The 14,892-nt window shown below is 43.0% G+C and overlaps 1 protein-coding gene and 1 long non-coding RNA gene across 7 annotated transcripts in view; one reads left to right on the forward strand and one right to left on the reverse strand.

The window, feature by feature from the left end:
• The first annotated feature begins 5,700 nt into the window (after window positions 1-5,700).
• The window catches only part of il6st (interleukin 6 cytokine family signal transducer), a 74,765-nt gene continuing 65,573 nt past the window's right edge, over window positions 5,701-14,892 (forward strand). For 2 of the 6 annotated variants that reach the window (XM_033030347.1, XM_033030366.1), the window contains exon 1: window positions 6,049-6,145. The gene's annotated coding sequence lies outside the window, so the exon portion shown is untranslated. The other 4 variants (XM_033030356.1, XM_033030328.1, XM_033030337.1 and 1 more) reach the window with 4 other exon arrangements.
• The window catches only part of LOC116979010, a 20,287-nt gene continuing 16,972 nt past the window's right edge, over window positions 11,578-14,892 (reverse strand). The window contains exons 2-3 of the long non-coding RNA XR_004413615.1: window positions 13,271-13,280; window positions 11,578-11,590 (exon numbers count right to left, since the gene is read on the reverse strand). This is a non-coding gene — a long non-coding RNA (uncharacterized LOC116979010). The remainder of the gene's footprint in view (window positions 11,591-13,270; window positions 13,281-14,892) is intronic.

A 14,892-nucleotide genomic window follows, 5' to 3' on the forward strand; every position in this document is an offset into this window, starting at 1 on the left:
TCTCCAACATTTTTGTGAACACTCCAAAAGAGAACTCAGTAAAGCCTATGGCATCTCAACAAGGGATCAATACAATTTTATTCTAATCTTTTTCCCTTAAAGGCTAAAGCACTATTTGTCTTTCCACTTGTTTGCTCCACCTGGATCATTATTTTTATAACCTCACGAAACGGCATAATTTCCTATTTACTAATTTCTGTACATATGCCATTCTCATATATAGTGTATATTTTAAATTTATCACAGAAAATCAGAGACTACACATATTTCTAACATATTGCATATACCTTTTTTTAATTAAAAAAACGTATTTAACAATTTCATAGTTCGCTTTTCAGTGCATACAATTAAAATATCTCGACTCGGGGGAAAATGCGGAAAACACCACACTGCTGAGCCATTATCACAGACTGACAACTGATACAAATAGAGAAATCAAGTAACAGTAAGTTGTTGAACTCAATATTAAAATTATATCTCATTCAACTAACGTTTTGCAATCTCAGTATTTTCCACGTCAAGTGTTGGGTGCGATAGCTGCCGTTTGTAACAAAGATCTTATCGCAGATCGCTATAGGATCTTTGGTTTGTAAGACATCGAAATGCAAGGAAAATAAAGCGACTTTTGATTCAACTTTAAAAACATGTTTTCTAGCCCTAACATGTACCAACAATGTACATATGCAATTTTAATAATGCAATATGCGTTGCTGTAATGCATACGCCCACATATGATAATTAACCGTCTGATAATGACTCAATTTACCGGAAAATCACTTTTCAAGGGACTTTACCAGGAAGTGGATACATCTTCCGGCACAAGGCGTTTTTACTGTCGTCGCGATTGGTCCGAGAACTTTTCACAATCGAGTAAAAAAACACTCGAACTGCAGAGCAAGTACTATGTAAAAATGTTTTAACGTGTTCTCCTTCTCTACAAAAATCATGCCACGCTATTTAATTTATTTTAATACAGATTACAGAAGCACTCGCTTTATTCATCACGTTCATTGACCATATTTAATGATATCCATTCACAAGAACAATTGTAACACGCATTGAACATTATTTGCATCTATTATAACATTCCCGATAAATAATACAAAGTTTATTTTTTTCTGATTAACTCTTCGAACAACCTTGAGATGGGGAGAGAACGTATTGTTGCACGCGTTCTTGGATTGTTGGGAGTATCATCTTCCGTGGTACGAAAAAGGCATAATTGAACGAAAAAAAATAATGTGGGTGTGTTTTGAGGACTGCAGGAAGATGTAGAAAGACAATGTTGCATATTGTTTATTGACTACCATTCCCTCACTCTACCTAAATCATTCTCTTTTGCTAATACCGTCTCACAACTAGTTTATGTTAATTTTGTCTCAGACGTTGTATTAATTTATCTTGAATAGATTTTCTTTATTTTGTTGGTATCACTGGTGGCATTTACAGAGGCCTGCACATCTGATGGACGTCAGAGGAGACCTGACCATCCAGAGGAAACCTATGTAGTCACAGGGAGAACTCCACAGAGAGTACCTGAGGTCAGGATTGAACATGGTTATTTGGTGCTGCCCAAAGATCCTATAGCAAGCAAGATAGATAACTCGACGAAAAAGACATATTACGGTCATGGGCAGATTCATGGGTAATTTTCGGCCCCATTTCCGTAACCGGCTTCCGTCGCCGCACCAAAGTGGAGCAAAGATAACTAGTGCAGAGACGGAAGCCGGTTACGGAAACATCCTCGTAAAAATAAAAGTTCTTTGGTAAAAATCTTCTCTTCATTTTCAGAATGATAATTTATTAACACAAACTGTTCCCCCGCAACGTTGATTACACTGCGAAGAAGGGTTTCAGCCCTAAACGTTGCCTATTTCCTTCGCTCCATAGATGCTGCTGCACCCGCTGAGTTTCTCCAGCTTTTTTGTGTACCTTCGATTTTCCAGCATCTGCAGTTCCTTCTTAAACAAATTGATTACACTGCGAGTCAGGTCGGGTTACTGAAATGGATGGAAAAAAGGCCCACGTTCCGCTCCGTTGCGTATTACACGTCAGCCCATTTCATTTAAAAGGAGTGGTCTATCTTGCTCCGCTATAGGATATTTGGTGCTGCCCTTCTGACAATGGATAAACATGTAGGCTGTGGGCCGAGCATCAAAAATGTGTCTAGAAATCAACTTTTGTGACGCATGTCTCGGAACTACATTAAATTTTGCACAGATTTAGATAAAATATAATTGAGAAGGAAGTCATAACTCGTCAGTGCCAAACGTGGCACATTAATTAATTAAACTAATTAGAAAATGAGATCGAAAAAGTAAGCGCCATCTAGAGTCCAATGCCCATATTACACCATGGAGAGCCTATTTACGTGTTGCAGTCTATTTAACCCATATATTATTATATCATATATATATATAATTTGAATATGACTGTAATAATATATTATATAAAATAATATAATTAATATAATTGTGAGTGAGTTTTTTGAATGAGACTGCCGCAGAGGTCCGGCTCCTGAACCATCCAAATTAATGGGCGAGGGCAGTTCCTGCGGGTTCCTCCGTTTACTGAACCCCACAGACTGCCAGTGTGCAGAGTGGAGGTCACGGCCATAGTGGGACTGGGGCAGTGCCAGGCTGGGGGAAGGCTAAGGCATCTTCCACTGACAGGAAAATGCCTAACTCTTCCCCCTTCCAGAGCTGCCCACTGCTGGAGCTGCTTTGGGACCGGCTGCAGGCTCCTTAAGTGTGGCTGCTCATCGCATCCACCTCAGCCAGCATGCCCTTCTCGATCATCGAGGTGATGCTGGTGGGAAGTAGCACTGCCCTGCACGCCGCCCGGGCAGCCTTCAGGACCACCATAAGGCCAGCTCCGCCAGACCGTCCACCTGCTCGCTGCAACACCGGCTGCCCAACAGTCCAACCGACCCCTCGCAGCACCTACCGGCAGACCGACCACTCTCACCATCCACCGGCGGCCCGGCCACTCTCACCATCCACGGCGCCCAAACCGGAAGTGGACAAGATGAGAGTTTTAGTAATAGTATAGATAGATGAAGTAAACATAAAATATCTAAACTAGCACAAAACACATGGTCTACCAGGCAGCAGTGATCCTCAGTTATATTTCTCCAACTTAGACGACATTTATCAGTCAACAAGACATTAGAGAGATTCCCGTATTTTTCTCAGTTATGGATTACTTACAGCAGGGACCTCAAAGCACCGTGAGATAGCACAAATGCAGCCTCCACAAAATAATCCAAATCCCTTGAAAGGATAAACCAACCAACATCAGTGTCATCTCCCAAGCTAACATCCCCAAAGTCAGGTTATTGTAGTTACACCGAATCAGCTCCAAGTGGCAGGTTATGTTACTCGTTTGCCCGACAAGAAGCATGTAACAAAAAGCTTTTTCACTGTACCTTGGTACACATGACAATAATAATAAACTAACATCAACATAGCCACTCTATTCTGAGATCTGTCATGGGCAGATCTTACCAGATAGAAAAGGAACAAGATTCAAGGATGTTTCCAGAGTTCCCTTGAGTAAATGTGACTTCCCCACTGACTTGTGAGAATTACTGATACAAGATTAATCAAAGTGGGATGGAGCATTTTGGACAATAATGAAATCCTTGAGTAGGTTCAGTGGAAACAGAAGCCCAGTATAAAATGCAGAAGAAGTAGTCCATCTCACAAATTACACACAAGCGCTAACTGTTAGACATCTCTTGTCCCATTTTGGCTTCTTCAGCCTTTTCAGAACCACAAAAACCAGAATGGAAGTGGTAAACGAAAGATTTTTAAAACAGCAGATGCTTGAAATTTAAAATTAAAACAGAAACTGCTGAAAACATTCAGCAGGTCAGACTGCATCGAAGGAAAGAGGAACAGAATTAACATTTCCAGTCAGAGACCTGAATGGATTTACAAAGGTTTTTGATTTTATTCTGTTTCTCTTTCCATAGATAATGACTGTCCTGCTGGGAGCTTCCAGCATTTCTGCTTATTCCTGACTCGAAACATTACACTGGATCTTGAAAGACCATCTAAGAATATGATTCTATGAAATGTGCTGGAAATAATCAGCAGTCAGGCAAGACTGTGAAGATTAAAAATAGTTTATGTTTCCCATCAAAGACTTTTCATCAGGACAGGGAACCACTGACCCACGCTCACGCAAAGGGGCATTGGGAATGGTACTGAAAACCTCCAATCTTTGCCTGGGAAGCGGACTGAGAAACAAGTTCACTAGAAAAAAAATCTGCAGCTGCTAGAAATCCTAAATAATAGCAAAAAGTACAAAAAGCACTTAGTAGACCACACTGCAACAATAAGGAGTCAAATAACTTAAACACATAAAAATAAACTTTATTCAAGGTTAATAATATGTACAAAAGAAGAGCTGCGCAAAATTCCTCTGACATTCTCCACGGCTATACATCCATTCATTAGCATTATATTTGGTCGTGTTCCCCAAAACCCATGCCACTCATGTGGCACCTGGGGTGATATCCCTTCCTTTGCTTGAGGGGGTCTCCACCGCGCACTGACCCCCAATGTGCATTAGGGGAAGGACCTTAGACTGTGCTCCTCTCCTGCAGTCTTGGCGTTAGTTGTACCAAGCTTCATAGAAACGTAGAAAATAGGTGCAGGAGTAGGCCATTCGGCCCTTCGAGCCTGCACCGCCATTCAATATGATCATGGCTGATCATCCAACTCAGTCTCCTGTACCTGCCTTCTCTCCATACCCCCTGATCCCTTTAGCCACAAGGGCCACATCTAACTCCCTCTTAAATATAGCCAATGAACTGGCCTCAACTACCTTCTGTGGCAGAGAGTTCCAGAGACTCACCACTCTCTGTGTGAAAAATGTAAAGGCGAAATTGATTTAAAAAATGTGGAGGAAGGAACTGCAGATGCTGGTTTACACCCGCATTCCCTTTGATGTGTTCAAGAAGGAACTGCAGATGCTGGAAAATCGAAGGTACCCAAAGTGCTGGGGAAACTCAGCGAGTGCAGCAGTGTCGATGGAGCGAAGGAAATAGGTAACGTTTCGGGCCAAAACCCTTCTTCAGACTTCAGATAGGGGGTGGCGGGGAGAAGGAAGGAAAAGGGAGGAGGAGGAGCCCGAGGGCTGGGGGATGGGAGGAGACAGCTCGAGGAATTCTCCCAATTTTGTTAGCCCTTGCTGTCTCCTCCCCTTAGCCCTCGAGCTGTCTCCTCCATCCCCCAGCCCTTGGGCTCCTCCTCCTCCCTTTTCCTTCCTTCTCCCCGCCACCCCCTATCAGTCTGAAGAAGGGGTTTCGGCCCGAAACTATTTCCTTCGCTCCATAGATGCTGCTGCACCCGCTGAGTTTCTCCAGCATTTTTGTGTACCTCCCCTTTGATGTCTCGTTTTCACACCTTACACTCCCTAATCTCAGATTCAGATTCAATTTTAATTGTCATTGTCAGTGTACAGTACAGAGACAACAAAATGCATTTAGCATCTCCCTGGAAGAGCGACGTAATCTCTGTGTCTCCCTCTTCCCTGACTGTCAGTCTGAAGATGGATCTCGATCCAAAACGTCACCCATTCCTTCTCTCCAGAGATGCTGCCTGTCCCGCTGAGTAACTCCAGCTTTTGTGTCTATCTTCAGTGATTTAAAAACACGCTTCAAGAGCGCCTGTGGGCGGGTTGAGAGCGTCGCCGAGGCGGGGACTGGGTGACGTTTCATCAACCTGGCACCGAGAGGCTGGCGGCCGACATTACTCGTCAGTGGAAACGAATTTAACTCAGCTGCCGATAAAATGTCTTGAACGTTGCGCGAAGAGGGTAACACGGTAAGCAAAGTGCGCTTTACACGGGTTTAACTCAAAGCATAAAGCATGTTAAGAAATTATATATTTTATACACACGGAGCCCCCGCCTCTGGTAGCTTTGCCTCTGGGCGTTGCTTTGGCCGCGATGACGCAGCGGGGCTGCCGCGACCGGGCGCGCGTGCGCGGTGACGTCAGCGCCGGCTGGGCTGTGAGCGAGACGACGGTTTGGGCCAAGGATCCGACAGTTACAGGAGCTTTGGTTTGGGTGACGTCGGCCTCGCGGGAGCGGCCGTTGCACCGAGCGAGGGACAGGGCGGCGGGACGGGCACGTGGTATGTACTATCTGCAATTAGTGGTATGTACTATCTGCAATTAGTGGTATGTGCAATTAGTATTTATGGTTATTTAAACTACTGAGATCAGGAACGCGCTTTACGTTGTGACTGGACAGTCGTCTATTCCACCCTCTCCACAAGCTTCGTTCACAGTGTTAACCCTGGCAACGTAATCGGGTGGTTCTCAATACTGTGTGTGTGTGTCGTCGTTGCCCCCCCCCCCCCCCCAATCCTAGTCTGGTGTGTATGAAATTAATGAGACATCTTGTATACATCAGAAATAACACGCGTTTGCTATAGCTGTTTACTTTTTTTTCCAAGGCCGAGTGAATATTGATGGTGACACATCGAGACGCGAGTGTCAGTAATGTAATGAGTCAAAAGTAAGCACAGATTTATGCAATTCCTTTCCCATTCTCTGATTTGCAGTTCATACTTAGTAATTGCAACATTTTGAGATTAATTTATTGTTGAAAAGTATCACACGGTCATGGTAGTTGGTGTTGCTGACTACACTATGAACGTCCTTTCCAAAAGCTAGGGTACAGTTCGATTCTCCTCTACCCCATTGAGAACATTGGGCATTGTCTCTGGCCCTGTTACGCTACAATGTGGATAATTACATTCTACATTTAATTTTTCTCTTTGCTCTACCCATCATACTTGAGTTTGACTTGATTGTATTTATGGACTTTTTGTGAACTTCATTCTCTCAGTACTGAGATCCGAGTTGCCACCTGGTTAAAACATTAATAATAATAATTAAGAAGAGTAAGGTTACATGCCTCAATGACATCCTTGGTGATGAAGTGAAGGTAATGAAAGGTTGGTTAGTACGATACGATACAATTTATTTGTCATTTGGACCCCTTGAGGTCCAAACGAAATGACGTTTCTGCAGCCATACATTACAAACAAATAGACCCAAGACACAACATAACTTCCATAAACATCCATCACATTGCTGTGATGGAAGGCCAAAAAACTTATCTCTCCTCTGCACTCTCCCCCCCCGATGTCAGAGTCAAAGTCAAAGCCCCCGGCTGGCGATGGCGAATTGTCCCGCGGCCATTAAAGCCACGCCGGGTGATGCAGGGTCGCACACCGGGTTCTTGATGTTAGAGCCCCCGGCGTGTGCACGCAGAGTCCCGCGGCCATTCCAAGCCGCGCGGGGCGATGATGTAAGGCCCCGCTCCAGGAGCTCTTCAACCCCGCAACTCGGCGGGAGAAGTCGCCGTTGCGGGAGCCCTGAAAAGCGGTCTCCCTCCAGGGACCCGCGGGCTCCCGGTGCCGCCGTCCGCCAGACCCGCAGTTGCAGCCTCCGAAGCTCCGGAGGTCGGGCCGCAGCAGCGCTCCACCCGCTCTGGACTCGGCCAGCTCCGCGACGGTGAGGTGAGTAGTCGGCACCAGAGCCCCCGGTCTTCCTGTTGGAGGCCGCTCCTCGTTGCAGCCCCAACGACAACGGAGACCCGACAAAGAAAAGTTTGGGTCTCCCGTGCAGGGAGAGATTTAAAAGTTACCCCCTCCCTCCCACCCCACCCCCACCCCCCCACACACATACCCCAACAAAAAATAACAAAACTACATAAAAACATAGACATAAAATAATAAAAACGCAGACGGACTGCAGATGCCGCTGCTGACGAGAGTCGCGCCGCCCACCGTCTTCTTCAGTAGGCCATTAAAGTCCCTTGTAAGGAAGAGTCTCGACTTGAAACATCATCTGTCCAATCCCTTCACAAATGCTGACTGACCTGCAGAGTTCCTTGACTAGTTTTTGTTTTTTGCCCATTAAAGCCATCTATGGCCTGTAAGCCAAGAATGATGAGCTTACCAAGAACATACAGGTAGTCAGTGCCCACGAGAAGGAACACTTCAGTGTGACTCTGTCCTTAACATGGGCACCCTTGATTCCATTCTACAGCAGCCTATTTGAAATTACATTGGCCTTATTCCTGACTGACAAATCTAAGGCTCTACTACAACTCAAAACAAGAAACATTGGAGGTATCTCAAAAGTCAAAGTCAAAGTAGCCTTTATTGTCATTCAGACCTTGCGGTCTGAACGAAATTTCGTTGCCTTGCAGTCCTACATATAGTAAAAAATGGCAAAAACACACAAAAAACACAAATTAACATCCACCACAGTGAGTTGAATACTCCTCACTGTGATGGAAGGCAAAAGTCTTAAGTCTTTGTCTCTTCCCTTCTTATTCTCCCTTTGCGCCGAGGCGATCCAGGCTTCGGATGTTGTGATCTCTCATGAAATCTTAAAACTAGGTTATGAAGAACTTCAGTCGCAAATACTTTTTCATCCCCCACATTTTGGAAAAGGAGGATAGTTCAAGAGACTTCTGACCTGTAATCATCTGCAACTTCAAGAAATTAGATTGTGATAACTGCAGAAGGATTTCCTCTGACAACAACAGGGAAAAGTCCAGAAGAAGGTCCACCTCAACAAAGCTACTTTCTGAATCAGTATAAATCTTCATTACACTGCAGTTGACGGAAAATTGCAGGGACCATTTAAGTACAAAATAATTTAAGTCCATCTCTTGTTTCTGAGACAAATATCCAAAGATTCAATTTCCAATTTGTTCAATATTTGTTTTCTCACAGATCTGATCAGTTTTTCAGATTTTCAACATTTTTGCCAGCTGCGTTAATATTTTAAGTTAACCTTTTAAAAGAATTGCTTTGGATGACAAAGGCTTCAACCAAAAGTTGGCAAAAATGGAGCAACTGCCACATGAATGGAAACCTGGCCAAGTGTCAGGAAGGAACTTACTTGTAAAAGGCTATTTTTCTGTTTGGAGGAAAGAATACAATATACAATCCTTTATAAAACACTGTTTCAACTGCAATTCGTGTATTATAGCCTGGTCAGGGGCACATTAGAAAGATGAAGGATTTGGAGAGGATGGAGAATAATTTTTAACGGATTCTGCAGATGAGGAGCTTTGTTTATGCAGAGGAATAGGAGTTTTCTATTGTTATCCTTTGAAAAGGGGTAATTGCAAGGTAATCTGATCAGGTACTAAGCATGTTGACGCGGAAACAAGTACCAGGGGGCAAAGAGTGAAGATGATTGGTAAACGTGGTGTAACAAGACTTTGGTAACAGCGTGTAGTCCTCTGGTATCATATTGCTGTGGCAGTGCTCCCAGTATGCAAAATAAATGGTTGCCAGAAGGCAAAGCTGGGAACAGATTTGTTTTTGTCAATGCAAAGGCTTTTAGTCATTTAGTTTTTACATATTCTAATATTATGAGATATTAAAAGCTGGGAACAGATTTGTTTTTGTCAATGCAAAGGCTTTTAGTCATTTAGTTTTTACATATTCTAATATTATGAGATATTAAAAAACTTTATTGTAAGCAAAATTATCAAATCATTAAAATCTGTTTTGAAGTTTTATGCGCTGAAATAATTGCGACTATAAAAATTGTTAAAAGGGAGGAAAAAAGATATGGCCTAATATCCAGGTGAAATGAATAAAGAATCCAATGAAATGCTGGAGAGTTGGGTTCTCCACTATGCTAAACTGTGACAGATGCACCATTAAATCTGAGATTGCGATATGCGGTAATTGCCAAATGCCAGTAATATCTTCCAGAACAAAAGGACATTGCATAGACAACTCCATTATGCCCTATTAGTGTCCAGATTTCCAGAGAATATCTAATGTGGGGCACTCGCATTTTGGTCTAGGATGCTGAGTGAATTTGAGTTGGATCCAATCATAATGTTTTGAAACTTTTAATTTGTCATTGTAAATGTCTGTAAAGATGCTGAGCTGTTATCAAAATTCAGAATATTTTCCAATAAATCTGATTGTGCCAGTTGTTTATCTTTGAACCTCCATTAGGTGTATCTTTATCTCAAAGGGGCTGCACACATACTGTAACATTGCTTAAACAAACTTGGATTGCAGGCTAATGTCAACAGTTTGTATGAAAATCCATTATCATTTAAAATTATTAACATTGAATACCTTCCTGTGAAATTATGAAGCCAACATAGAAAAATAGAATGTTTAATAAGGAACTGCAGATGCTGGAAAATCGAAGGTACACAAAAAAGCTGGAGAAACTCAGCGGGTGCAGCAGCATCTATGGAGCGAAGGAAAAAGGCAATGTTTCGGCCCGAAACGTTGCCTTTTTCCTTCACTCCATAGATGCTGCTGCACCCACTGAGTTTCTCCAGCTTTTTTGTGTACCATAGAAAAATAGAAACCGTGTATGCTTTTGGCCCTAGCAGTCGGTTTCACCATACAGTAAAGTCATGGTTAATCCTCTGACTCAATACAGGTCTATCACCGATTTTTCTGGCAACAGGTGGTCTTTTAATCTGGACAAAATTACTAGAGCACACCTGAAATCCCTCTCCGGAAGCATCTCCCCTGCATAATTGTGCCGCTTTGGCCGGGTAAGGCTGGAAAATCTATGGTGGGCCTGTACCATGCTCGCACTTTCACCCTATACTTAAGTTTTGTTAATAAACATCTGTGGGAAGGGAAACAATTAACATTTCGGACCCAGGTTCCTTTGGCAGAACTGTCTACTTTCATGTTTGCTGCTATTGCCCACATCCCAACCAAAAAACAAACATACCTTTGCAAATAATTGGTTTAGTATTCATAGGAGTAAACTACCTTTTAGCAACGATAAATGAAAAGAGCTTAATGAATGTTTTGAAGTAATCTGTTTTTTAAAAACTTTTTTTGACATTTGTTGGGTAATAGAGCATGCAATATGTTTTAGCACAATTACGTCCAGGAAAACAAAACTTGTTTGTTATTCCTTTAACTAATGTGTCAACATTGACATTCATGGAGGAAAATAATTCATTCCCAAATGAAAAATATTGAAAACAGTAATATTTCCCAATGCATTTGTGAGTTTACACTCGGGATTTGTGAAATATCTTTTCATAGCAGTATATGTTGGAACCTGCTGATGTACTATTTTGTATTTACTTGGGCTATATGAAAAATGCACATAATGAACCAAAGTAATTTTTATTTTCCTATTACACTTGTTGAAATCTGTGTGCAATTTCTCTTATTTTCTGATCAAATTAGTGCCTTACAGAATGGAAATAGTCCCTCTGGTCTAATATGAACATGCAAACCAAAATACTCCATCTAAGCTAACCATATTAAAAGCCCTGTCCCACGGTACGAGTTCATTCCAAGAGCTCTGATTCGAACTTGGAGATTTACGGTAATGGCCACTCGTCGGTATTCGGGGCTCTCGTGGACATTTTTCAACATGTCGTTAGTGAGTCTTCCCGAGTACCTGCCGTTAGCATTACGAGCCGCTAAGACATCCCCGAGCTCCGACGTACCTGCTACGTTCATTCTCCGTGCTTTACCACGAGTTAAGATTATTTTTTTAAACTCGGGAGAGCCCTTGGAATGGACTCGTACCGTGGGACAGGGCTATTACCTGCATCTGATCCATATCCTTCTGCACCTGTCCCACAGAGTATTAACTTGTTACGTTATTCTTTCGCCTATCAAAACTCATAATCCCCAAACTTTAAAAAAAAAAAACATCTACATGATTTGTGAGAACTGATGAAATGCCTGCCCTCCCTGCTGCTGCTTGCTGCTGTGTCAGGAACCATACCCCTACCTCACTGGTGACCTTGTAAGAAATAATAACTCGTGCTTGATGTAGAGAAGCTGCCTGTAAGGGCTGCAGTTGGATGGGCAAAGCAAGAGGTACAGTCACTTGGTGCTGCAACATAGGGCTCGGAGTTGCATTCTTGCCAGTGCAGTGAGCACAGGCTATTGGCAGTGGCTGTTCCAGGTGTTGTCAGAATCCCTATATACTACAGTCTCTCATCACTGCCTACCAGGTGTGAAGGAAGTTTCTGGCTGCCCATCCTTGGTTGGTTATGCAGCATTTCCTGGATTTATTTATTTATCTATTAAAAACTTTATAGTAGTTGCTAATTGTTGAGCTTAAACCTATGGAGAGCTGTGCACTCAAACAGGGGGGGGGGGGCTGGCAATTTCTGTCACATCTAACAGGGGGTCTGAGAATTATACACTGCGCAGTGTAGGAGTTAAGTAAGAAATTAAGTGCAGGAGTAGGCCATTCGGCCCTTCGAGCCTGCACCGCCATTCAATTTGATCATGGCTGATCATCCAACTCAGTATCCCGTACCTGCCTTCTCTCCATACCCTCTGATCCCCTTAGCCACAAGGGCCACATCTAACTCCCTCTTAAATATAGCCAATGAACTGGCCTCAACTACCCTCCGTGGCAGAGAGTTCCAGAGATTCACCACTCTCTGTGTGAAAAAAGCTTTTCTCATCTCGGTTTTAAAGGATTTCCCCCTTATCCTTAAGCTGTGACCCCTTGTCCTGGACTTCCCCAACATCGGGAGCAATCTTCCTGCATCTAGCCTGTCCAACCCCTTAAGAATTTTGTAAGTTTCTATAAGATCCCCTCTCAATCTCCTAAATTCTAGAGAGTATAAACCAAGTCTATCCAGTCTTTCTTCATAAGACAGTCCTGACATCCCAGGAATCAGTCTGGTGAACCTTCTCTGCACTCCCTCTATGGCAATAATGTCCTTCCTCAGATTTGGAGACCAAAACTGTACGCAATACTCCAGGTGTGGTCTCACCAAGACCCTGTACAACTGCAGTAGAACCTCCCTGCTCCTATACTCAAATCCTTTTGCTATGAAAGCTAACATACCATTCGCTTTCTTCACTGCCTGCTGCACCTGCATGCCTACTTTCAATGACTGGTGTACCATGACACCCAGGTCTCGCTGCATCTCCCCTTTTCCTAATCGGCCACCATTTAGATAATAGTCTGCTTTCCTTTTTTTGCCACCAAAATGGATAACCTCACATTTATCCACATTATACTGCATCTGCCAAACATTTGCCCACTCACCCAGCCTATCCAAGTCACCTTGCAGTCTCCTAGCATCCTCCTCACAGCTAACACTGCCCCCCAGCTTAGTGTCATCCGCAAACTTGGAGATATTGCCTTCAATTCCCTCATCCAGATCATTAATATATATTGTAAATAGCTGGGGTCCCAGCACTGAGCCTTGCGGTACCCCACTAGTCACTACCCGCCATTGTGAAAAGGACCCGTTTACTCCTACTCTTTGCTTCCTGTTTGCCAGCCAGTTCTCTATCCACATCAATACTGAACCCCCAATGCCATGTGCTTTAAGTTTGTATACTAATCTCTTATGTGGGACCTTGTCGAAAGCCTTCTGGAAGTCCAGATGCACCACATCCACTGGTTCTCCCCTATCCACGCTACTAGTTACATCCTCGAAAAATTCTATAAGATTCGTCAGACATGATTTACATTTCGTAAATCCATGCTGACTTTGTCCAATGATTTCACCACTTTCCAAATGTGCTGCTATCCCATCTTTAATAACTGACTAGCAGTTTCCCCACTACCGATGTTAGACTAACTGGTCTGTAATTCCCCGTTTTCTCTCTCCCTCCCTTCTTAAAAAGTGCGGTTACGTTTGCTACCCGCCAATCCTCAGGAACTACTCCAGAATCTAAAGAGTTCTGAAAGATTATTACTAATGCATCCACTATTTCTGGAGCTACTTCCTTAAGTACTCTGGGATGCAGCCTATCTGGCCCTGGGGATTTATCGGCCTTTAATCCATTCAATTTACCCAACACCACTTCCCGACTAACCTGGATTTCACTCAATTCCTCCAACTCCTTTGACCCGCGGTCCCCTGCTATTTCCGGCAGATTATTTATGTCTTCCTTAGTGAAGACGGAACTAAAGTAGTTATTCAATTGGTCCGCCATATCCTTGTTCCCCATGATCAACTCACCTGTTTCTGACTGCAAGGGACCTACATTTGTTTTAACTAATCTCTTTCTTTTCACATATCTATAAAACCTTTGCAGTCAGTTTTTATGTTCCCTGCCAGTTTTCTTTCATAATCTATTTTTCCTTTCCTAATTAAGCTCTTTGTCCTCCTCTGCTGGTCTCTGAATTTCTCCCAGTCCTCTGGTATGCTGCTTTTTCTGGCTAATTTGTACGCATCATCCTTCGCTTTGATACTATCCCTGATTTCGCTTGTTATCCACGGATGCACTACCCATCATTATTTATCTGCCTCTGTACTCCACAATTTGAGATTTGTAATAGAATAAAATCACGTGGTTAAAGTGCACATTGTCAGATTTTATTAAAGGTTTTTTTAATACATTTTGGTTTCACCATGTAGAAACTACAGCTGTGTTTATAGTCCTTCCCCCCCCCCCCCCCCCCCCCCCCCCCCATTTTAGGGCACCATAATGTTTGGGACACATGGCTTCACAGGCGTTTGTAATCGCTCAGGTGTGTTTAAATGCTTCCCTAATGCAGGCATAAGAGAGCTCTCAGCACCTAGTCTTTCCTCCAGTCTTTCCATCACCTTTGGAAACTTTTATTGCTGTTTATCAACATGAGGACCAAAGAAGCCAATGAAAGTCAAAGAAGCCATCATGAGACTGAGAAGCAAGAATAAAACTGTTAGAGAGACATCAGCCAAACCGTAGGCTTATCAAAATCAACTGTTTGGAAGTTTGAAAATGAACATTAAAAATCAACTTATTATGAATCACAAAGGGACAGGCAGGCCAAGGAAGACATCCACAGCTGATGACAGAAGAATTATCTCTATCTATATTACTAAAACTCTGTTCTTGACCGGTTTTGGCTTTCTGTGCTGCGGTTTCCGAGAGTA

The sequence above is a fragment of the Amblyraja radiata genome, chromosome 1 (assembly GCF_010909765.2).
Source record: "Amblyraja radiata isolate CabotCenter1 chromosome 1, sAmbRad1.1.pri, whole genome shotgun sequence".
In the NCBI taxonomy this organism is placed as follows: domain Eukaryota; kingdom Metazoa; phylum Chordata; class Chondrichthyes; order Rajiformes; family Rajidae; genus Amblyraja; species Amblyraja radiata.